Here is a 24,642-nt window from a genome sequence, read left to right on the forward strand (position 1 = left end):
CTGCCCCTCTCCTTTATTTGCTTTACACTGCAGCTTTGCTTCTTGTGTCTGTCATGGAGCTATGAGGTGGCAAAAACAAAAAGAGGACTGAAAATCCTCAAAAAAAAAAATTTAATACAGCACAAAGGGTCAGGGGTCAGCAATGTCCACCTGCCCAGGTGTCAGCACTACTGCACTCAGGATGCTGGGTTTTCTGCATCCTGAGTGTACTAGTTCTGACACAAGGGCAGGTGAGTAAATATATGAGGTGGATTAGCTCCATCAACTTTTCAGTCGGCATTAATCTATTGGACTATAGAAATGCTGACTGAAGAGACGACAGAGCTAATCCAAGGTCACCTACCATAACACTGGCCTCAGAGAGTAAAGGTGTAGTATAAAGCATGGGTGACATAACCCAATTTGGTTACCGGTCTCATGCAATTTGCATTAAACAGGGAGTGGATTTTATAAAGACTGTAGTTGTGAATCAGTGATCACCTTATTAAACTGTAAAAAAAAAAGTAGTCATGTAGGGGGCACTTGGAACAGGTGTTTCACTAGAGGTGTTTCATTTTCAGCAAACATTAAAGTTACATTTTAACATTCCAGGTACATAACATTACAAGAACATTTTACTAAACCATTTTATCTTGCCATGACACATGGCCAATCTCAGACACAAAGTAGGTCGCAAATGTATCCTCATGTGGGCAACTTCATCTGTTGTCCTCAGAGGGTGATGATGGTAATCTGGTAATGGCTTACTAACATGTTCATCAAGGTCAGTGTTGAGTCACTCTTTAGCCATTATATAGCTGTGCAGAACCACACACGCCGTGACCATCTCATCGACTGCACCTGTGCTCAATTCCAATAGAAGTCAATAGTTCATGCAAAGCAAAAAATGGAGATAGGAAGGCACTAGGGCAGTAAATTAGATATGACCATCTTTTTATAAAACTATACTCTATAATGATATAGGTCTAAGTCGGAAAAGAAATGTCTAATTGAATAATGCCTATTTTATCTTATGTGCTTATTTACATTTGTTAGCAGGGATATCTTAATTGCTTTTAACATTCACCTGTTCACACTTAGTCACTGAGCCCTTTATAGAGGATATGACGTTTCTGATCCCCTCACCTGGACCCGTAGAAGTGCGCAAGCGCGAAACGGCCGTCGTCCTTCACCTCCTTCCCGCACCCTAACTGCTACCAGCCGCTGCTCCGTTTCATGCATGTCCATCTGTTCTCTTGAATAAAGGACATCTCTATTCAGCAATATCCGGGTGAGTGCCACTTTCATTTGTTCTTCTATGGATTTACAGCAGTATTTAGTTTTATGTTGAGCACCACCCGACAGTTGCTAATTTCGTTTTTGTGCCACTAACGTCCTGAATTGAATCCAGCGTGCAAAAGTGCAATATATGCCGACTAACTGCCCTAGTGCCTTCCTATCTCCATTTTTTGCTTTTTTTATAATTAAAGTACTCGGATCCAGTTCCAGCCAGCTTTATAATCTGGATATGTTTTCCATCCACTGCTCTCAAACAGTTGGGGAAACTATAAAGTTCCAAAAAAAATTTCAGCAGTTTCCTGCCAGATTTCCGTGGTGGGTAGGGGGATAAATTCCTCACGGAGAACATCCCACATAGCCCGGCAGGTGTCTGCGACAATCCCAGAAAGTGTTGAAATTCCAATCCGAAACTGGAAATGGAGCGATGATAGGCTCTCTCCGGTAGCCAAGAATCTGCAGAACAGAGAAAGAAAAAAAATCATAACAGTAATATTCATGACAGGAGTTTTGCAAAACACAGTAAGAAAAAGAAAAAAAGAAAAAAAAAAAAAAAAAAAAAAAAGGACAAGGACATGGCTTTTAGAACAATAATATTTAGGACAGTTTTTTTCAAAACAAAAAAAAAAGGAAAAAAATAAAGTACATTGCAGAATAATAATAATCATGACAGGCATTTATTTTTAAACATTACGTACCTTAGTGCCACCAGCAGACGTTCCTCAGCAGGAATCGCTCTAAGGAGCTGGGTGTCCTGCCAGCAAATCCATGAAGCTCTCTTGAGACATCTTCGTGTACTCAAAATATTTCTCCGGGCTTTCACGGAGCTCACTGTATAAGGAGTGGTAGGCTCCACGGCTCTGTCTGAGTTCAACAATTGGGTGCTGCCAAAAGCGCCGACGCTGTCTTCTCTGTCTTTCTCTTTTCCATTCTTGCTCACAAGCAAATGCAAATGCAAGAAACAAATCCAGATTCCGATGGATCTCCGCATGGATAGTTTCTATGTTGATGCTGGATACAGGAGCAAAATCTGAGGATTTCATCTGTACAGGGTCTATATACAGAAATCCCATGAGACACGCCCATTTGGCGTTGCTTGTGTCAAGGAAATTCTCCTGGAAAATCTTTTTTCTATCGAACGCATGCACATAAAAACCGCAAACACATGCAAAAACGAATGCAAACGCTGTTAGGGCTGGCGGAACGCACCGAGTAAATATAGATGTTATTATTGGTGTGTTCACAGCCCGGGGTCTACCGTGCAGGAGAAATTGCTGGTAGCAAATGGCACTATATGGCGGTATAAGAGAGCTGTTACTTCACAGAGTCGCCGTGATAGAAAAGCACTGTGTCCTGTTAAGCTCACAGGAGTACACAGCTAACTGCTGAGCTGATAGCAGTCAGTGGTCATGCAGTCAGACAAGCACACAAACAAATCCTCTCTGGAGGTGCCGGTATTCTAGTGGCTTATTTCAGCCGGGCCCTGACCACAAGCATACATGACCACACTAGTGCAAAGCTCATGACAAAGATTGATACAAGCACATGGCCGTGCGGCCATGCGAACCTTTTATAGTTGCAGCAACTTCAGGACCTTCCTAGAGGACCAATGGGAGTTGCTTCAGGACCTGAGCGTGTGACCCCTGACCTCCAATGAGAGGTCTTCCTTTGGGCATGCTCAGAAGGGAGAAAGTAGGACTTAGTCCCAGATGCGAGTCTTAGCTATAATGGCAGAGCCTGGAAGAACAGCAGTAGCCAGACGCAGAGTATCTGCCTGAGCCAGACGCTGGGACAGACGTCTCCGCTGAGCAAGCTCCATTGCGGCTGGAGAAGAATGGGAGACTGCACCGGAGATGGCTCGAGATTCCCCCTGTGCAGAGGCGGGAACTCAACCTCTAACATTACCCCCCTCCTTGGACCTCGAAGGCCGCAATGAGCTGCGGAGCTCGAATGTGCTCAGCAGGTTCCCAAGACCTGTCCTCTGGACCATAACCCTTCCAGTCCACCAAATAAACTTTCTTGCCACATACCACCTTCCTCCCCAAAATAGCGTTCACCTCGTAGTCATCCGTAGACGAGCCCAGTCTGCCACCCTGGAGTCGTCGGAAGACACGGGCATGGGCACAGGGACACGCGGATGCTGGCCGTAATTAAGGAGGAATGGAGTCTGACCGGTGGAGTCGGCTACGGCGTTGTTTAGCACAAACTCCACCCACGGTAGCAAGGATGCCCAGTCATTCTGCCTGGCAGAAACAAAATGACGTATATATGTGACCAGGGTCTGGTTGGCCCTCTCTACCAACCCATTCATCTCGGGATGATATGCCGAGGAGAGATTCAACTCAATGCTGAGCAGACAAAGCTCTCTCCAGAATCGAGACGCAAACTGGGGACCTCGGTCACTGACAATTTTGTCCGGCATACCGCGTAGGCGAAAGATATGTTTGATGAACAACGCTGCAAGGGCCTGTGCAGAATGTAGCCGTGGAAGAGGCACCAAGTGCACCATTTTGGAAAAATGTTCGGTGATTACCCAAATAATGGTGCAGCTACGAGACTTGGGTAAACCCACAACCAAATCCATCCTGACCATCTCCCAGGGCCTGTCCACCATCGGCAGGGAGTAAAGCAACCCAGCTGGCCGTTGACGAGGAGACTTGTTCTTGGCGCAGGAGACACATGCCCGAACATAGTTTGCGACGTCACGGGCCAAATGCGGCCACCAGTAAGTCCTCACCAGTAGCTCAGATGTCCTTTTGGACCCCAAATGTCCACCCACCCTGGATGAGTGAGCCCAAGAGAGAACCTCCGGACGCAGACTGGTTGGTACAAAAGTCTTCCCTGGGGCCACAGTTTTCAGACTCTCGGTAGGGACAATAGGCCGAGGCTCCTCTTCCTCCTCCTCAGATGATACAACGGAGCGAGAGAGAGCGTCGGCACGAATGTTCTTCTCCCCGGAAAGTAAATGGAGGGTGAAATGGAACCGGGAGAAGAACAAGGACCATCTGGCCTGGCGAGAATTTAACCGCTGGGTTGTTTTTAGGTAAACCAAATTCTTGTGGTCTGTGAATACTTGGAAAGGATAGCGAGCCCCCTCCAAAAGATGTCTCCACTCAGAGAAGGCCAACTTCATTGCTAGCAACTCCCTGTCCCCGATGAAATAATTCCTCTCTGCTGTTGTGAAGGTCTTGGAAGCAAGGATGCTTCCGACCTTCAGCATGCTTTTGAAAGAGGACTGCTCCAGCACCAACGGAGGAGGCATCCACCTCCATTACAAACGGCTTATCTACATCGGGGTGATGTAGGATGGGAGCGCTAGCAAAATAGGACTTAATAGAAATGAAGGCCTTGGAGACCTCTTCAGACCACAATTTGGGATTTGCTCCCTTCTTGGTGAGGGCTACCAAGGGAGCTACCAAAGTTGAGAAATGAGGAATGAACTGGCGATAATAGTTAATGAACCCCATAAAGCGCTGCACCGCTTTAAGAGAATGGGGTTCCTGCCAGTCCATCACAGCCTGTAGTTTGGCAGGATCCATAGCCAATCCCTGGCGGAGATGATATAGCCCAGGAAAGGTAAAGACTCCTCAAACACACATTTCTCCAACTTGGCATAGAGGGAATTAGCTCGTAAGAGGTCGAAGACTTTGCAAACATCTCTCCGGTGAGAGTCAATATCTGGACAGTAGATGAGAATATCATCCACATAGACTACGACCGAGGTGGAGAGCATATCCCGGAAGAAATCGTTTACAAAGTCTTGGAAAACGGCTGGGGCAATACAGAGCCCAAAGGGAATCACTAGATATTCATAGTGCCAATCCCAGGTGTGAAAAGCCGTCTTCCATTCGTCCTCCTCATGGATGCGAATCAGGTTGTAAGCACCCCGCAGATCTAGCTTAGTAAATACCCTTGCTCCCCGAAGCCTATCAAAAAGCTCAGATAGCAGGGGCAGGGGATACTTATTCTTAACGGTGATGGTGTTAAGACCTCTGCAGTCTATGCATGGATGTAGTTCACCGTTCTTCTTCTGCACGAAGAAGAACCCAGGCCCTGCAGGTGACACAGACTTCCTAATGAATCCTCTTGCCAGGTTTTCCTGGATGTACTGAGACATTGCCTCCATCTCCAGGAGAGATAACGTATAGACTCAACCCCAGTGAGGCTCAGCACCAGGCAAGAGGTCACTAGGACAGTCATATGGATGGTGAGGCGGAAGGGTATCAGCCCTTTTGGAGAACACATCCGCAAAGGGCCAATATTGCTTGGGGAGAGAGGATAGATCTGCAGGTACCTCAGTAGTAGCAACCTGAACGCTTTCCCTCTGACATCTACCCCCACAAGATTCACTCCATCACAAAATTCTGCCTGTGGACCACTCGATATGAGGAGTGGTACCGTAGCCAAGGTATCCCTAACAGGACCTCATCAATTCCCTCAGGAATGACGAGCAGAAATATAATCTCCTGATGGGATGGCGACATGGACAGAGAGAAAGGGATGGTCTGGAGTGTTATCTGAGAGGACAGTGTCGACCCATTCACCACTCATACGGTAACTGGTTGAGCTAGCATTACCAGGGGAATTGCGTGACGTTGGGTGAAGGCAGAAGACATAAAATTGCCCTCCGCCCCAGAATCCACGCAGAGCTCTACTGAGTGGGAGAATAAGCCTATAGTGATTGTCCCCTTAAAGGACAATTTGGAGGCAAACGTCGCCGTGTCTAGTGTACCTCCACCTACCACCACTAGACGCTGACGTTTCGACCACTAGGAAAATCTGGTGGCAAGATATCCTGACTGCTAGCAAACATGACAGACCGTGAGTGCACGAGCGGTCCGGGACTTAGATCCCGCTCGTGACACTTCCATGGCCTCATGTGACTCAGGGACCAGGACCGCAGACTCCAAAGGTTTGGCGAAGATGGGAGCCAGCCGAAACCTCTGCCTACACCGGGCTCACTCTAACCTCCGCTCGTGAAAACGGAGGTCAATACGAGTGGACACAGTTATTAACTCCTCCAGTGCTTCGGGAATCTCCCTAGTGGCCAGAGCGTCCTTCACGTGGTCAGCCATCCCCCTCCAAAATATAGGGATATGGGCTTTATCCGACCACTCCAGCTCAGATGCTAGGGTGCAGAAGTGGACGGCAAAATGGCTGACCAAGGACGAGCCCTAAGTCAACGCCAACAGTTGGAGCGCTGTATCATGGGTGACTCGAGGTCCTAAAAATACCTGTTTCAGTGTGCTCAGGAACAGCGGAGCACTCTGCACCACATGATCGCCACGCTCCCACAGCGGCGTAGCCCACTATAACGCCCTGTCCGACAGGAGAGACACTATAAATCCCACCTTTGCCCACTCTGTGGGGAAACGTGCGGCCAGAAGCTCGAGACGTATAGAGCACTGGCTCACGAAACCCCTACAAGATTTACTATCTCCAGAAAATCTCTTTGGCAGCGGGAGGCGAGAAAGAGTCGGAACAGGGGTGGCAGTGGACAAGGTTGCTGCAGCCACGCTAGCAGCCTGAACAGCAACTGCGGCAACATCCACTGCTGAGCTTAAGCGCTCAAGAGCCGCCAATCTACCCTCCAGCTGCTGGATGCAACGCAAAGATTGCTGTTGATCCGCCATTTACTAGCCAGACCCTGGCGCTAGTATTATGTTAGACCTGGCGGAACGCACCGAGTAAATATAGATGTTATTATTGGTGCGTTCGCAGCCCGGGGTCCACCGTGCAGGGGAACCTGCTGCTAGCAAATGGCACTATATGGCGGTATAAGCGAGCTCTGTTACGTCACAGAGTCGCCATGACAGAAAAGCACTGTGTCCTGTTAAGCTCACAGAAGTACACAGCTAACTGCTGAGCTGATAGCAGTCAGTGGTCATGCAGTCACCGGAGGTGCTGGTATGCTAGTGGCTTATTTCAGCCGGGTCCTGATGACAAGCATACATGACCACACTGGCGCAAAGCTCATGAGAAAGATTGATACTAGCGCATGGCCGTGCGGCCATGCAAACCTTTTTTTTTTTTTTTTTAATAGTTGCAGGAACTTCAGGACCTTCCTAGAGGACCAATGGTAGTTGCTTCAGGACCTGAGCGTGTGACCCCTGACCTCCAATGAGAGGTCTTCCTTTGGGCATGCTCAGAAGGGAGAAAGCAGGACTTAGTCCCAGAAGCGAGTTCTCGCCGCTGACCAGTACTAGCTATAATGGCAGAGCCTGGAAGAACAGCAGTAGCCAGGCGCAGAGTATGTGCCTGAGCAGGGCCAGACTGGCCATCTTGCACTTCTGGCAAATGCCAGAAGAGCCGCTGGCAGTAGTGGGCCGCTCGCCAGGGCCGACTCCCCCCCCCCCCCCCCCGCGCCGACGCATTCAACTATACCGGCATCTATGACGCCGGTACAGTTGAATGCAATAATGGAGGAAAGAGCGTCTGCTGTCGCTCCCTCTCCCATCATTCCCCACTCTGCCTCTGACACTGCGGGTGGGCAATGGCGTCATATCATCGCATGCCTGCTGTGTGTCGGGCGGGCAGACTGCAGCTGCTGAGACAGGAGCCGAGAGCAGCACGGGGCACAAGGAGATGTGGAGTTTTTTTTTTTTTAAATATATCAATGAGTGATGATAACTGCATTATGGGGCTATTGGGGGGGGGCTGTATTACATTCTATGGGAGCTGTGCTGTATTACATTCTATGGGGGGGATTTATTACAGTCTATGGGGTCTGTGCTGCATTACATTATATGGGGGCTGTGCTGCATTACATTCTATGGGGGCTGTGCTGCATTACATTCTATGGGGGCTGTGCTGCATTACATTCTATGGGGGCTGTGCTGCATTACATTCCATGGGGGAGAAACGTCTATCCGGATGTTCCCGGTGATGTTGGACCGTCCTCAAACTCAGGGTGAGAAGAGAAAACCCTATGAGACTGCTTGGTCCTCTTGAATGAAACCTTGTGATCCGAGGTCAAGGCGGGTTCGTCTTCTACTCCCAGGGTCTGGTTGACGGCCTCAATTAGGCTGTCTACTGACCCCTGAAAACCAGGTGTCTCCAAAGGGACCCCTCAGAATCATAGTCCGAACCGAGTTCACCGCTCTCTGCTGGGGAAGGTGAACGACAGGCGAAACTCCAAGATGCAGATGCACCTGATGGACCGGGAGACGCTGTGAGGGTTCGCTTCCCCCGCGTCTGCCTAGTGCAAGTGCGGCACCTGCAGGCCGAAGGCTCTTGAGAGTCGGAGGATCTCTCTAAGGCAGGCAAACCGCTGTCCCCGACTCCAGCTGGGGTCGGAAGGGACTCGATTGCCTTAGTTAGGGATGCCATAAAATCACGACAAGGACATGACCCATTCCGAAGGAAGCACCGCAGTTTCTGCCTGAGTCGCAAGGGAAATCGCAGGTGGGTCTCCTGATCGCGTTCAGAATCGCAGGCCTCACAGAGACGATTATTCTGGGCATGCGGAAAAGTGGACTGACAGGATACACATACGGTATACAAGACCGTGTGAGATTTGGAACTTCTAGACATGGTGCTCTGTATATGCTATAATCAGGGTCTCTAGAGAAGGAATGCAGATATTGCTGCTGTCAGGCTAGGGGGAGTAGCACTTACCCCAGTCCTGTGTCCCCGCACGTACTGTGGAACCGGTCACAGAGAGATGAGTGTGTGCTGTCTTTCTCTCTTTTAAAAAAAAAAAAAAACGCCCTCATTGGTGGGCGGAGCTGCCGGAAATGCAGCATCCCTGCGGCCTACAGAAAAGGGGCGGACCCAGAAGATGACACGCCGGTAGGGGCGTGGCTTCTGCCCGCGGCCTACTCCAGTCAGAAGCCGGGGAGTTTCTTTAATAATCGCCCCGGAAGGGACGCCGGAATACCAGCCCGTGGTGCGGCACCGCACTAGTAAGCCCGCTGCGCCACCCGCAGAAGACACTCCGCGGCGCCGCCAGACGCCAGGGAGGTCGCGGGGCCGACAGTAGACGAAAGACCGCGGCGCTGCTGGATGCCGCAAGCCGCCGAGAGAATGCGTTGCCGCAAATCTGTCCTGCCAGGTAAAAGATACGCTGCCACAGAAGCCCACTTTAACATTCAGAGGGGGGGGGCTAAGGTCAGGGGGGGTTGTAAAAAAGACGGTGCAGGCACCCCAACTCAATCTTCCTTTCAAAGGATGAGGAGAGGGACCGTCCGTCACCCTTCTATCACCGCTGTCTAGCATTGGGGATGCAGTGGGGGCCGCACGGTCAATCCACGAGCACCTGTACAACCTATAGTTCTGTTACCTTAGGCTAGGTTCAGATTGCGTTAATGGGACCGCGCTAACAAACAGCGTTGCACGGTGAAATTAACGCCGTGCAACGCGTCCGTTAGCGTGCCCATTGGCAGCAATGGGAACGCGCATCGCTAGCGCGTGCCATTTTCGCCACGCGCTAGCGATGTGCCGGTGTTTTGTGACGCGCCTCGGACGCTGCTTGCAGCGTCTGCAGCGCGCCCGAGGTCCGTTCCCCGCTCTCGCAGATCGGGGATCTGCGCTAGCGGGGACATTAAACGCGACCCCGAAAAAGATATTGCGTTAGCGCAATCCGCTAGCGCTTAGCGCTAAAAGGATTGCCCTAACGCAATCTGAACGTTGCGGGAAAGGATACGGAGAGGAATACTCACACGTGCTCGCCCGGTGATGGTTTGGGGAGATCAAACCCCTTCAAAAGGGTCCGTCACCCCTGTCTTACTTCCAAGATGTAGAGAAAAAGGGGTCCAAAAAGGTCTGGACCCAGACGTGTGCCTCCTTCAGACACTAAGCACGAACTAGGTTCTCCGGTGGCCATTGTCAGGGTGTATACGACGGAGGAGGAGCTAAACTTTTTTCATGTTTACTTAGTGTCAGCCTCCTGGTGGCAATAGCATACACCCACAGTCCTGTGTCACCCAATGAGGCAAAGGAGAAAAACGCAGCATGTTCATTAATTTTGCGGATTTTTCGCAGATTTGATGCTCTATTATTGCATTGGGACCCTTCGGAAAAATGATAATTACTTACCGGTAATTTGATTTTCCAGATCCATGACGTCACCTAACGTGAGAGATGGTCCCAGCCCCCCGAGGAACAGGAAACCTGCATAGGAGATAAAAGATGGGTGCGGCACCTCTCTCCTCAGTTTGTTGACAGAGTATGTAAGGTAACCGCTTTGTTAGTTCAGGTTTAATGTAAATTACATTTATCTCCATATCTGTATATATTTTTATCTTATATTATATATACACATTCTATATATATATATATACACCTCTTTTTTTGTGTTTTTTTTTTCTTTTTGTGCCAGTACCACACACAACCATCACCAAGATAGGGCGGGAATTAATACGGTGCCGTCATGGATCTGGAAAATCAAATTACCGGTAAGTAATTATCATTTTTTCCCTTCCCCATGACGGCACCTAACGTGAGAGGAGAAAATAGAAGACTCCTCCTAGGGTGGGACAACAGCCGATAAGACTTCCTCCCAAAGGCAAGACTTGAAAGCCCCAAGTTTAACCTATAGTGGCGAAAGAAGGTAGAAGGTGAAGACCATACTGCCGCAATACAAATTTGCTCTATCGACGCGTTTGCCCTCTCTGTCCAGGATGTGGCAATAGCTCTTGTGGAGTGTGCTGTCACCCCTAGTGGAGGGCATTGCCCTGCAGATGAGTAAGAGAGTGCAATAACCATGCGGAGCCAGCATGCAATAGTAGATATAGTACATTTTGTGGCTTTCTTACCCCTGTTTGCTCACTGAAAGGAAACAAAAAGGGCTGAAGACTGTCGCCATGATTTTGTCAGTTCCAGGTATTGGATTAGGCAACGTCTGACATCAAGGCAACGAAAAGTTTGTTCTCCCTGGGATTTTGGATTGGAACAAAATGAGGGTAAAACTATCTCCTGGTCCCTATGGAATTTTGAATTGACCTTTGGTAAGAAGGCCGGGTCAGTTTTGATTATTACAGAGATACTGAGTTACTGACATGTTATTTGCCTTACAAAGGCACTCACCAACCGAAACCTTTAGTACCACGGGGGGGGTGTGGAACGTCCACTGGCACCCGCTATTCCGCAGTCGGGTCCGCCATGTTTAGAGAGGCTATTGGCACTGCTGCTTATGCCTTGCCTCTTAATATAGTACAGAGGAGAGGCGGTGTGAGCGTCCGTGAACTTCCTCCGTCCCGGGAGTGTCAGCACAGCGCTCTCCTTGACGTGTGACGCTACTTCCGGTTGAACCCGGAAGTACTCCCATTCACCCCGGCGCCAGCCTAGTGATGGGACCCCCCTTACCACACTTATCAGAATACACGTACCATTAATACCCAGCAGCTTATGAACAATCTCCACACATCTTTAGCCCCCATCTCCTCCCTCTCCTGTCCAGACTAAGCATTGTCACGCTTCAATAATACACTGAAGAATGCCTTAGGCTACTTTCACACTAGCGTCGGATTCGGCCCGACGCAATGCGGTTGTTGTGCCGCACAACGGGTGCAGCGGATGCATTTCTCCGCCGCATCCGCTGCCCCATTGTGAGGTGCGGGGAGGTGGGGGCGGAGTTCTGGCCGCACATGCGCGGTCGGAAAAAGCGGTCCGTTCGTTGCAAAAAATGTTACATTTAACGTTTTTTTGCTCCCGGCGGTCCGCCACAACACGGCGCAACCGTCGCAAGAAGGTTGCGACGTGTGTCAATACGTCGGTAATGTAACTATGGGGCAAAAACGCATCCTGCAAACAACTTTGCACGATGCGTTTTTTCCCCTAAACGACGTATTGTGACGTATTAAAAAAAACGCCAGTGTGAAAGTAGCCTTAGATGAAGCAGCACCTTCTATACACAAAGACCCGACACAGACAATGGCAGCACTGGCACACTATGCAAACACGCTTTATTCAGTGTTGCTCAAGGTGTGCAGAGCGGCAGTGGAGAAAATCTCTCTTAGCAGAAGACTTCATCCACTATAAGTTCATGCTCAAAACCTATAACTTTGCCCTTCATCTGGCCAAATAATCCTACTTCACCACCCTCATTACCTCACTATCCAACAACCCAAAAACGACTTTTTGAAACATTACACTCCCTCCTGAAACCTAAAGTACAGGCCCCCATCACCAACCTCAGCGGTGAGGATCTGGCCAATTATTTCCTAGAAAGAAAAAAAAAAATCAACCACATCCATCAGGATATCTCAGCCCAATCTCCTCAGTGCCTGGATCCCCTTCCCTGCCGCACCTAAAGCTCACTAAACATCTTTGAGCCTGTTTCAGAACAAGAAGTTTCCAAGCTCCTCGCTTCTGCTCGGCCTACAACCTGCAACATTGACCCCATTCCTTCACATCTCCTGCAGTCTCTCTCACCAGTGGTCACCACTCACTTGGCTAAAATATTTAACCTCTCTCTTTCTTCAGGTATCTTTCCGTTCTCATTTAAACATGCAATCATAACCCCTTACTACTTTAAAAGCCATCCCTGGACCAGAACCGCACTGCTAACTACAGACCTGTCTCTAACCTTTCCTTCAACCTTTCCTTCATCTTTAAACTCCTGGAACGCTTGGTGCACTCCCGTCTAATCCGCTATCTCTCGGATAACTCTTCTCGACCCCTTACAATCTGGTTTCCGCTCTTTACACTCCACTGAAACTGCCCTCACTAAAGTCTCTAATGATCTAACAACTAAATCCAAAGGTCATTCCCCCTGCTGATTCTCCTGGATCTCTCTGCCACATTTGACACTGTGGATCACCAGCTCCTCCTCACTATGCTCCGCTCTATAGGCCTCAAGGACACAGCCCTCTCCTGGTTCTCCTCCTATCTCTCTGACCGCTCCTTCACTGTATTTTTGCTGGCTCCTCTTCCTCTCCTCGTCCCCTTACTATCGGAGTCCCACAGGGATCAGTCCTAGGCCCCCTCCTCTTCAGATTTGAGTTCCAGTATCATCTCTATGCTGACGACACCCAAATATACACTTCTTCCCCTGATATCACCCCTACCCTAATTCGAAATACCAAGGATTGTCTGTCTGCTGTCTCTAACATCATGTCCTCCCTCTATCAAACTAAATCTCTCCAAAACGGAACTTCTTGTGTTTCTCCCTTCTACTAACCTCACTCTACCCAACATCGAAATTACCCTGGAGGGTTCAACCCTAACTCTCAATCAGCATACCCGCTGTCTTGAGGTCATATTCGACACCGGATATAGGGTGTAAAGGAAAGTTCGATCACTCACTCGCTCTTGTCACCTGCATCTTAAAAACATCTCCAGAATCCGACCTTTTCTCACCTTTGAAACTGCTAAGACTCTTACTGTCGCTCTTATTCATACTCGTCTGGACTACTGCAACTCTCTTCTGATCAGTCTCCCTCTAACCAAACTTTCTCCTCTCTAATCCATCTTGAATGCGGCAGCCAGGGTCATATTTCTGTCCAGCCGCTTCACCGATGCCTCCATCTTGTGCCAGTCATTACACTGGCTACCCGTTCGCTACAGGGTCCAGTATAAACTCATCTCTCTCACCCACAAAGCTCTCCACAGTTCTGCACCGCCTTTTATCTTCTCTCTCATCTCTGTCTATCACCCTACACGTGCCCTCCATTCTACAAATGACCTAAGACTAACATCCCCTGTAATCTGAACCTTGCACCTCAGTCTCCAAGACTTCTCGTGCTGCGCCAGCTCTCTGGAATGCACTTCCCCAGACGATCAGAATGATACCCAGCCCTGACCTATTCAAGCACGCTTTAAAAACCAATCTCTTCAAACAAGCCTATCACATCAACTACTCAGTAAACTAAGTTTGCCCTGTTCCCTTCTTCGAAATATTATTCTGAATCTGCACCCTACTATTCATCTGTCTCCACACCCTCCATGCACTTGATACTTGACTATTGCACTTAAACACATGGGATGATGACCGGATCATGCAGCTTTACATGAAAATCCCTATCTATATATATAATTGTCTAAGGGTTTTTCCGTCTGTCTGTCTGTCTGTCCTGGAAATCCCGCGTCTCTGATTGGTCGAGGCCGCCAGGCCTCGACCAATCAGAGACCGGCACAGCATCGACGTAGAAATCCCGCGTCTCTGATTGGTCGAGGCCGCCAGGCCTCGACCAATCAGCAACGGGCACAGCGACGATGATGTCATAAAGGACGTAGACATCCTGTGTCTCTGATTGGTCGAGGCCGCCAGGCCTCGACCAATCAGCAACGGGCACAGCGACGATGATGTCATAAAGGACGTAGAAATCCCACGTTTCTGATTCAGCGACGGGCACAGTATCGACGTAGATGTCATAATGGTTGCCATGGCGACGATGATGTCCTAAAGGTTGCCTCGACCAATCAGCGACGGGCACAGTCTGCCGCGAATTCTGGAATCATCATTGTCCATATACTACGGGGATATGCATATTCTAGAATACCCGATGCGTTAGAATCGGGCACAATCTAGTTTATTATAATTGCCAGACCTGAAATACCAAGCACTTTTCATCTATTGTGTCCCCCCCATTTCCTTGTAGATTGTAAGCTTGCGAGCAGGGGGACCTCACCCCTAATGTCACTGTTTAAATAGTCTTAACTTGTATTGAATTTATTGTCTGTACATGTCCCCGCTTAATTGTTAAGTGCTGCGAAATATGTAAATATAAATAAAAACTATATAAATAAAAATTATTATTATTATTACTAGATGGTAGCCCGATTCTAACGCATCGAGTACTCTAGAATATGCATGGCCACATAGTATATTGCCCAGCCACATAGTATATTGCCCAGTGACATAGTATACAGCACAGAGCCACGTAGTATATTGCCCAGTGACGTAGTATACAGCACAGAGCCACGTAGTATATTGCAAAGCTACGTATTATACAGCACAGATCCACGTAGTATATTGCCCAGTCACGTAGTATATTGGGCAGCCACGTATGTCACAGGTTAAAAAATAATCATACTCACCTAACGATCCGATGGCCCCTTGTAGTTTAACATACTCACCATTCTGGTCGCTGCTCCTCAGCGTCCTGTCTCTCCGCCTCCTGGGATCCAATGGCGCTGTGTCGATGGGCGCGCGGCTGCCGCCATCTTCCGTTCCCAGGATGCTTTGCAAAATTACCCAGATGACTTAGCGGTCTCGTGAGACCGCTAGGTCTTCTGGGTAATTTCGCAAAGCATCGCTGGGAAAGGAAGATGGCGGCAGGAGCGAGCGCCTCAGCGGACAACGGAGGGTGAGTATAGCAGGTTTTTTGTTTTTTTAACATTACTTTTTTTTTTTTACTATTGATGCCGCATAGGCAGCATCAATAGTAAAAGGTTGGGGACACACAGGGTTAAGAGCAGCGGTAACAGAGTGCGCTACCCGCGGGCCGTTACCGCCGGCATTAACCCTGTGTTAGCGGTGACCGGAGGGAAGTATGGAGCGGGCGCCGGGGACAGTGACTGCGGGGAGTATGGAGCGGGCGCCGGGGACACTGCGGGGAGTACGGAGCAGGCGCCGGCCACTGACTGCGGGGAGTAAGAAGCGGCCATTTTCTTCCGGACTGTGCCCGTCGCTGATTGGTCGTGGCTGTTTTGCGGCGACCATTCAGTGACTTGGATTTCCATGATAGACAGAGGCCACGACCAATGAATATCCGTGACAGACAGACTGACAGACAGACAGACAGACAGAAGGACAGACGGAAGTACCCCTTAGACAATTATATAGTAGATAAGCACCTTTTAAAGTGGACTTGCTAAAAATCAGAAGTCCAAATCATGCAGACAAATCTCACATTCTGAATCACCATTTAGCCTTAAAAAAAAACACCTAACGGATTAAGGGGATTTAGAATACTAGAATTATGAGCAAAATTACAAACCTGGAGAAGTACTATTAATGCCAGCACAGAAACTTCTATGGTCTTTCAATTTCACTAAGTGTACTAAAGACACACGAAAACAGTACCAACATGAGAATATCAGCACTAATGGGAGAACACCGCAAATGCGTTAACCTACAGTTTTGCTGAAGTGGAATAAAAGGCCTGCAGCACATCTGTTTCAGTATCTGATCATTCAGACAAGAGGGCACAAAATCTAACCAACTTACCGTATATACTCGAGTATAAGCCGACCCGAGTATAAGCCGACCCCCCTAATTTTGCCACAAAAAACTGGGAAAACTTATTGACTCGAGTATAAGCCTAGGGTGGAAATGCAGCATTTACCGGTGAATTTCAAAAATAAAAATAGATCATTATTTCCCCATAGCTGTGCCATATAGTGCTCTGCACCGTTCATTATTTCCCCATAGCTGTGCCCCATATAGTGCTCTGCACCGTTCATTGTGCCCCATTGCTGTGCCCATATACGGTGCTCTGCACCGTTCATTGTGCCCCATTGCTGTGCCATATACGGTGCTCTGCACCGTTCATTGTGCCCCATTGCTGTGCCATATACGGTGCTCTGCACCGTTCATTGTGCCCCATTGCTGTGCCATATACGGTGCTCTGCACCGTTCATTGTGCCCCATTGCTGTGCCATATACGGTGCCATATGCTCCCTGCATGTCCCACATATATACACAGCTCTGCCGCCTGCATGTCTCACATATATACACAGCTCTGCCGCCTGCATGTCCCTCATATATACACAGCTCTGCTCCCTGCATGTCCCACATATATACACAGCTCTGCTCCCTGCATGTCCCACATATATACACAGCTCTGCCGCCTGCATGTCCCACATATATACACAGCTCTGCTCCCTGCATGTCCCACATATATACACAGCTCTGCTCCCTGCATGTCCCACATATATACACAGCTCTGCTCCCTGCATGTCCCACATATATACACAGCTCTGCTCCCTGCATGTCCCACATATATACACAGCTCTGCTCCCTGCATGTCCCACATATATACACAGCTCTGCTCCCTGCACCGTTCATTGTGCCCCATAGAAATCTCTGCCGCCGCCGCCGCCGCCGCTGCAATTAAAAAAAAAAACACATACTCACCTCCCTTGATTGCAGCTCCCGGCGTCTCGTTCCGGCGCCTCCATCTTCCCGGCGTCTCTGCTCTGACTGATCAGGCAGAGGGCGCCGCGCACACTATATGCGTCATCGCGCCCTCTGCCTGAACAGTCAGAGCGCAGACGTCGGGAAGATGGAGGCGCCGGCCGGGAAGATGGAGCGACGCCCGGCGGCTGGAACGAGGACAGGTGAATATGACATACTCACCTAGTCCTGGCGATCCTCGCGCTGTCCCTCTGCCTGGTCTTCGGTGCCGCAGCTCTTCCTGTCAGCGGTCACCGGCACCGCCGATTAGAGGAATGAATAGGCGGCTCCGCCCCTATGGGAGGTGGAGCCGCTTATTCATATCTCTAATGAGCGGTCCCACGTGACCGCTGAAGAGAGGAAGAAGCTGCAGCACAGAAGACGGGGAGGAAGGCAGGGACAGCGCGAGGATCGCTGGGACTAGGTAAGTATACCTCAGCGCCCTCACCCCCTCACCCGCCGACCCTGCCACCCACATTGACTCGAGTATAAGCCGAGAGGGGCACTTTCAGCCCAAAAATTTGGGCTGAAAATCTCGGCTTATACTCGAGTATATACGGTATGTGTTTTAGGCACCAACAAGGTAATCAATTCTCCATCTATTTCCATAGAGGAAAGAAATATATCTTGGTACCGTGTTAGCCAGTGGATAGAAAAATATTTAGAATTAAGAGTCCTCAGTGGTTGATACCTTTTAATGGCTAACTGAAAAGATGGTAACAAATTGCAAGCTTTCGAGACTACACAGGTCTCTTCATCAGGCAAAGACTAAAATAAATTCTGAAGAATCACATATTTATGCACAACATAGTATAGGAAAAAAAAAAAAAATAGAGGGGAAAAAAACCCATGGATAAGCCAGGTGACATGAAGCAGAATTACCATGTGTGATAAACAGTTGATTCTTCAGAATTTGTTTTAGTCTTTGCCTGATGAAGAGACCTGTGTAGTCTCGAAAGCTTGCAATTTGTTACCATCTTTTCAGTTAGCCATTAAAAGGTATCAACCACTGAGGACTCTTAATTCTAAATATTTTTCCATCTATTTCCATAATTTCCTACAGCTATTACAGGAGTGTTGCACATTTACAAATTATTTTTTAAACTTAACCTATTATAGAGTGGGCAGCTTTACCATCTGAGAAAATAAACAACGACCACAAAAGACTTCAAGCTGTCATTGATGTTACAGTGGGCAATACACGGTATTAAGAAATGGGGTATGTTAACTTTTGATCAGGGTCATTTGGATGTTTTGGGTTGTCAATATGATTTAAAAAGAGAAAACACAGTAGTCTGACAATAAATGGCTTCACCCAACCACTAACCATGAGTGGAGAAAAAGTTTTGGTGTTATCATTCATATTCTCTGAAAAAAAGGCCAAGAAAGCAAAAATTCTGCCGGGGTATATAAACTTTTGAGCAAAACTGTATACACATACATACACAGTCATAGCTGAAAGTGTTGGCACCCTTGAAGTGGTTTCAGAAAATCAAGTCTTTTTCCTAGATAATTACTGCAATAACACGTTTTGTTATACACGTTTATTTCCTTTGTGTAGATTAGAACAAAACAAAGAAAATTAGCTACAGTACCATGGGTTCTAAACTTCTTGAGTATACTGTGCACCATGGACAAAGGAACATCAAGATCTCTTGAGATAGATTATAGACATTGAGATTGTTGATATTTTTCAACAATTTTGGTTCTCTTCTCCTTCTGTGTCATGCACAGACACACAATGCAAAGATTGAGTCAACTTCTCCCCTATTATCTGGTTTCAAATGTGATTTTTATATTGCCCACACCTGTTACTTGCCACAGGTGCGTTTGAACGACCATCACATACTTGAAAAATAGGTATTAAGCTTACCGTTAATTATGTTTCCAGGAGTCCATCCTGACAGCACCCTGGAGGACGTCCTCCTCCCCTTGCTGGGACAGGAAACACACGAGTTTAAAAGGCCAAGTCCCACCCACAGTCCTCAGTGTTGTAACAAGAACCGCCTCAAGGAAATGCAGAAAAAATCTTTGTTTAATGGTAGTAAACATATCACATTATAACCAGGAACATATTACATCATATGCTAGGAATAGGTTACAAACATGCTAGAATACCATGCATCATATAATAATACAGGGAGGGAACTACCCGTGCTGTCAGGATGGACTCCTGGAAACATAATTAACGGTAAGCTTAATACCTATTTTCCAGGACGTCATCCTGACAGCACCCTGGAGAGTACCAAAGCACCTCCTCAGGGTGGGATAACCGCTTGGAGAACCTTTCTCCCGAATGCAGTATGCTGACCAGACGAAAACATCAAGTTTATAGTGTTTGCAAAAGGTATTGGCACTAGCCCATGTCGCGGCCTTACAAATCTGTTCTAGAGAGGCACCTGCCCTCTCTGCCCAAGAAGTAGCTATCCCTCTAGTCGAATGTACATGGAGACCCTCCGGAGGAGAGAGCCCTTCAGATTGATAGGCCTCAGAGATCACAGACGTGATCCACTGAGCAATAGAGGCCTTTTTACCCCTATTTTTGCCCCCATACAAAATGAATAGGTTTGGGTCGATGCGCCAAGTGTTGGTGCCTGCCAGGTAGTCAAGAACTGCATGCCTGACATCCAGAGAATGAAGGACTTTTTCTTTAGCATTAGCAGGGTTATTGCAGAAAGATGGTAACACAATCTCTTGATTTCTATTTTTAGATGTTCCTACTTTTGGAATAAAGGAGGGGTCGAGTTTAAGAATTATACAATCCTCTCTAATTTGAAGGTATGGGTCCCTAGTACACAGGGACTGAATTTCCCCCACTCTTTTAGCCGTAGTCACTGCTACAAGAAACGCCGTTTTACGTGTAAGAATGGAAATGGGCATATTATCCACTGACGCATAGAGGTCTTTGCAGAGAAATCTGAGGACCAAGTTAAGGTCCCAAGAAGGAGACATATGTCTGATAGTGGGGCGCAACCTCTGGGTAGCTCTGATGAATCTAACTATCCACGGGTGTGACGCTAGGGGATAGTCGAGGAAAGAACTAAGTGCCGAGATCTGCACCTTCAATGTGCTTGGTTTAAGACCTTTGTCAAACCCAGCCTGCAAGAAATCTAAAATTCTGGGTAAGTCGGGAGTGCCTGCCGTAACCTCAGACCTGCCACCCTCCAGACAGAACCGTCTCCAAATTTTCAAGTAAATTGCTGACGTAACAGGCTTCCTACTAGACTTCATAGTAGATATTACTTGGCTTGATAGACCCTTGGCCTTCAAGATGGACCCTTCAGGATCCATGCCGAGAGATGGAGCTTCTCTGGGTTTGGGTGGAATACCGGACCCTGGTGGATTATATCCGCTCTGAGAGGGAGCTCTACTGGATTCTCGATTGCTAGCTCTAGTAGAAGGGAAAACCAACTCCTTCTTGGCCAGTATGGAACGATCAATATGACGAGAGCTCGATCCTCCTTGATCTTTCTGAGAACAGCCGGAACCAACGCCAGAGGGGGAAATGCATACGAGAGAGGTTCCGTCCAATCCTGGCTCAGAGCATCTATTCCTTCTGGAAGATCCCGCGGGTTCAGAGAGAAGAATTTTGAGACCTTCGAATTTCTCCTGCTTGCGAATAGGTCTATACAGGGGGTTCCCCAGCGAAGACATAAGTCCTGGAAGACGTCCTGGTTGAGTTCCCACTCTGTTGCAGACACCTCCCTTCTGCTGAGATAGTCCGCTATAACGTTCTGGGAGCCTTCTAGGTGATCCGCTGAAATAGAAAGGACCGATCTTTCTGCCCAACGAAATATCTTCTCTTGTCAGTTCCTGAAGCGCATGGTGTTTCGCACCTCCTTGATGTTTCAGAAAAGAGACTGTTGTCACATTGTCGGACATTATCCTGACATGACGATTTTCCAGGATGTGTCGGTTCCTTCTCAAAGCTTCCCAGACCGCGTATAGTTCTTTGAAGTTGGAGGAGCTGTGGATGACGTCTTCCGGCCATCTCCCCTGAAGGATCCTGTCTTCTAGGTGAGCTCCCCAGCCCCAAGCGCTGGCATCTGTAGTAACTACTACGTATGGATCTGCGGACCATAATACTCCTTTTCTTAATTTCTCTGGCTTTGTCCACCAGAGGAGAGACCTTCTTACACAATGTGATAGGTGTAAAGTACTGTCCAGAGAAGACAGATTCCTGTCCCAACTGGAAAGAATCAATTTCTGTAGTGGTCTTGAATGGAACTGAGCCCATCTCACACACGGAATACAGGCCGTCATCAGGCCGAGGACTCGCATGGCCGTCCTTGTCGTCACCCTGTGCTCCAGCAGGAGCCAAACCTGAGACTGCACTGAAATCAGCTTGGACTCGGGTAAGAGGGATATTCTGTTCCTTGAATCCAGACGTACTCCCAGAAACGTCTTCATGCACTCTGGAGTCAAATCGGATTTCCGCCAATTTATGACCCAACCAAGTTCTTCCATCACTGAAATAGTTTGGTTCCTGTGGTCTGATAGAATTTCTGGCGTTCTTGCCACCAGTAGAAAGTCGTCGAGATAAGGGATTATTCTGATCCCTTGATTTCTTAGGAAAGCGACAATCTCCGACACCAGTTTTGTGAAGATACGAGGTGCTGAGGCAAGACCAAATGGAAGGCACTGAAACTGGAAGTGACAGGTCCCGGACGGTAGGACTACCGCAAACCTCAGAAGCCTCTGAGAAGAAGGGTGGACGGGAACCTGATAATAGGCACTCTTTAGATCTAGAGTGCACATCACAGCATTCTGGTCTATTAGGAGTATTGCCGAACGGATGGATTCCATACGAAACCTCTTGTACCTGACCCAGGCATTTAGAGGTTTCAGATTTATTATAGTGCGAGATTCGCCGGACGGTTTCATTATGGAAAAAAGGGAGGAGTAATGACCCAAGCCTATTTCCGGAGATGGTACCGGAACTATGACCTCTGAGGAGAGCATTTCCATCAGGTCTGTCAACATGGGAGAGTCTCGCGGTACTACCGTAGGACTGATGAATCTGTCTGGTGGGGGGGGGGGGGGGGGGGGGGGGGGGAGTAGAGCTCTATACTGTAACCTTCTGAGATGGTCCGAAGGACCCACTGATTTTGAGTGATCCGAGCCCAATTGTGCGAAAATTGGCGGAGTCGACCCCCTATGAGACTGGCGTCATTGCGATTTAGATTTTGAGGAAGGGCTGAAGAAGAAACCTCTGTTTCTATTGCCCTGGCTACGGGAGCCCCTATAAGATCCTCTACTGGATCTGCCTCCTCGAAACTCAGACTGCCTTCTGAAGGGGAATCCTCTCCGAAAGGACTGGGGCTTCTTAGATTTCTCCTCTGGAAACCCCTTCTTTTTGTCGGAGGCTGACTCCAAAATGGTATCCAGGGAGGGTCCAAAAACCCTTTCACCTGAGAAGGGAATTGAACAAAGTTTAGATTTGGAAGCATTATCCCCCGACCAGGACCTTAGCCAGACCGCCCTCCTAGCCGCGTTAGATAAGGAACTGCATCTGGCCGAAAACCTGACTGACTCAGCAGTCATATCAGACAGATAAGCCGTGGCAGATTTCATCATAGGGAGGGAATTTATGATTTCAGATCTCGGGGTCTTATTGGATAGGTGTTCCTCCAATTGACCCATCCATAGATACATAGACCGAGCCACCGAAGTAGCCGCTATATTTGTTTTTATTAGAGCCGCAGAAGATTCCCAGGCTCTTTTTAACAATATGTCGGCTTTCCTATCCATAGGATCACGCAAGTTTGATGAGTCTTCAAAAGGTATGGCCGTTTTCTTGGCCACCTTTGCCACAGGAACGTCAATTTTGGGAACTTCGTCCCATAGTTTTATGTCCTCCGGCTCATAAGGTAGACGAGCCTTAAAGTCCTTGGATAACACCAGCCGGCGTTCTGCCTCTTTCCATTCTTCCAGAATCATGGCCTTAATGTGCTCGCTAACCGGAAATACTGTCTGCTGACGTGACATAAGTCCACCAAACATCAAGTCCTGCCTGGTTTGTGGTTTAGATGTCTCCTCTATTTGCATAGTGCATCGCACCGCCTGCACCAGATCATTTGTGTCTTCTGCCTGGAAGAGGTATTTTCTTTGGTAATCCTGGCTTCCTGACGGAAGCTCTCCCTCTTCCTCTGAGACGAAGTCCTCTGAGTTAGACTTGTCCTCAGAAGTAACCTCCTGTTCTCTTAAGTCCTGCTCCCGTCTGGCCCGCTTACGGGTGGGGATAGGACTGGATTTCTGCACCATGGTAGACAAAGAAGCTTGTACTTCTTCACGTATAAGGGATCTCATCTCAGCCAGCAATGTGGGTTGTTCGTCCCTTACGACCTTAGCTGTGCAGTCCCCACATAAAGATTTCCCATGGGAGTCCGGGAGCTTCATATTACAAAGGGGACATCTAACAGATTTCCCAGATGCCTTGCCGGATTTCTTAATCTGAACAGGAGGACCCGCGGGGTTTCCCTTATCCTTAAATGACATAAGAAGGGATAAGCACTGGGGTGAGCCTGCTTCTGCATATAGATAGGGGAACTTGCGCCATGCGCACTTACCCCCTCCTCGGTTGGAGTACTTGCTTCCATGATGAGGGTAGCAGGTCCCCGCAGCTCTCAGCGCCAGATCAGGAGCGCTTCTGCCGCTGTGCGATTCACTGCACACTTTCCCCCGCGCATACAGCGTTACCGGAAGTAGCGGTAACGAAATGCCGACGGACCGGAAGTGACGCGTTCTGACGACTTCCTGCCGGGAGACGCCGTTCTGGATACCACGCTGCCCAGGATGGCCGCGCACCGCGTGGATAGCGTCCGCAGCCGAGAGCCTCCCACCGGGAGGAGCGGCTGCCACCAGGAGCTTCGTCCACTCCTGGTCTTTGGAGCAGAGGGACCCCCCACCGGAGGGTTTCTGCCCTGAGCCTCTTGACAGGGGGAAGGGTATTGGCAAGCCGCACGATCCCCCTGAGCACCGGTAAGTCCTGCGCAGCTTCTCACTCGTGAGTCCATTCCTTGCAGGGACAGGAAAAACACTGAGGACTGTGGGTGGGACTTGGCCTTTTAAACTCGTGTGTTTCCTGTCCCAGCAAGGGGAGGAGGACGTCCTCCAGGGTGCTGTCAGGATGACATCCTGGAAAAAGTTGTTTACTCCCAATTTTGCCTGATCCATTTCTGGGGTTGTGTGTGAAATTATGACCAATTTGCCTTTTTTCCCCTCTGTGTGTATTGGAACAATACAAAAAAACAACAAAGGAAATAAACATGTGCTTAACAAAATGTGTGTAATTGCATTTTCTGGGA

The 24,642-nt window shown here is 48.5% G+C and overlaps 1 protein-coding gene across 2 annotated transcripts in view; it reads right to left on the bottom strand.

Annotated features, from left to right (window-relative positions):
* The window catches only part of KAT6B (lysine acetyltransferase 6B), a 259,060-nt gene that overhangs the window by 226,645 nt on the left and 7,773 nt on the right, over nt 1-24,642 (bottom strand). The gene's annotated exons all lie outside the window — the stretch shown is intronic.

Source organism: Ranitomeya imitator, chromosome 2 (genome assembly GCF_032444005.1).
Source record: "Ranitomeya imitator isolate aRanImi1 chromosome 2, aRanImi1.pri, whole genome shotgun sequence".
In the NCBI taxonomy this organism is placed as follows: Eukaryota; Metazoa; Chordata; class Amphibia; order Anura; family Dendrobatidae; genus Ranitomeya; species Ranitomeya imitator.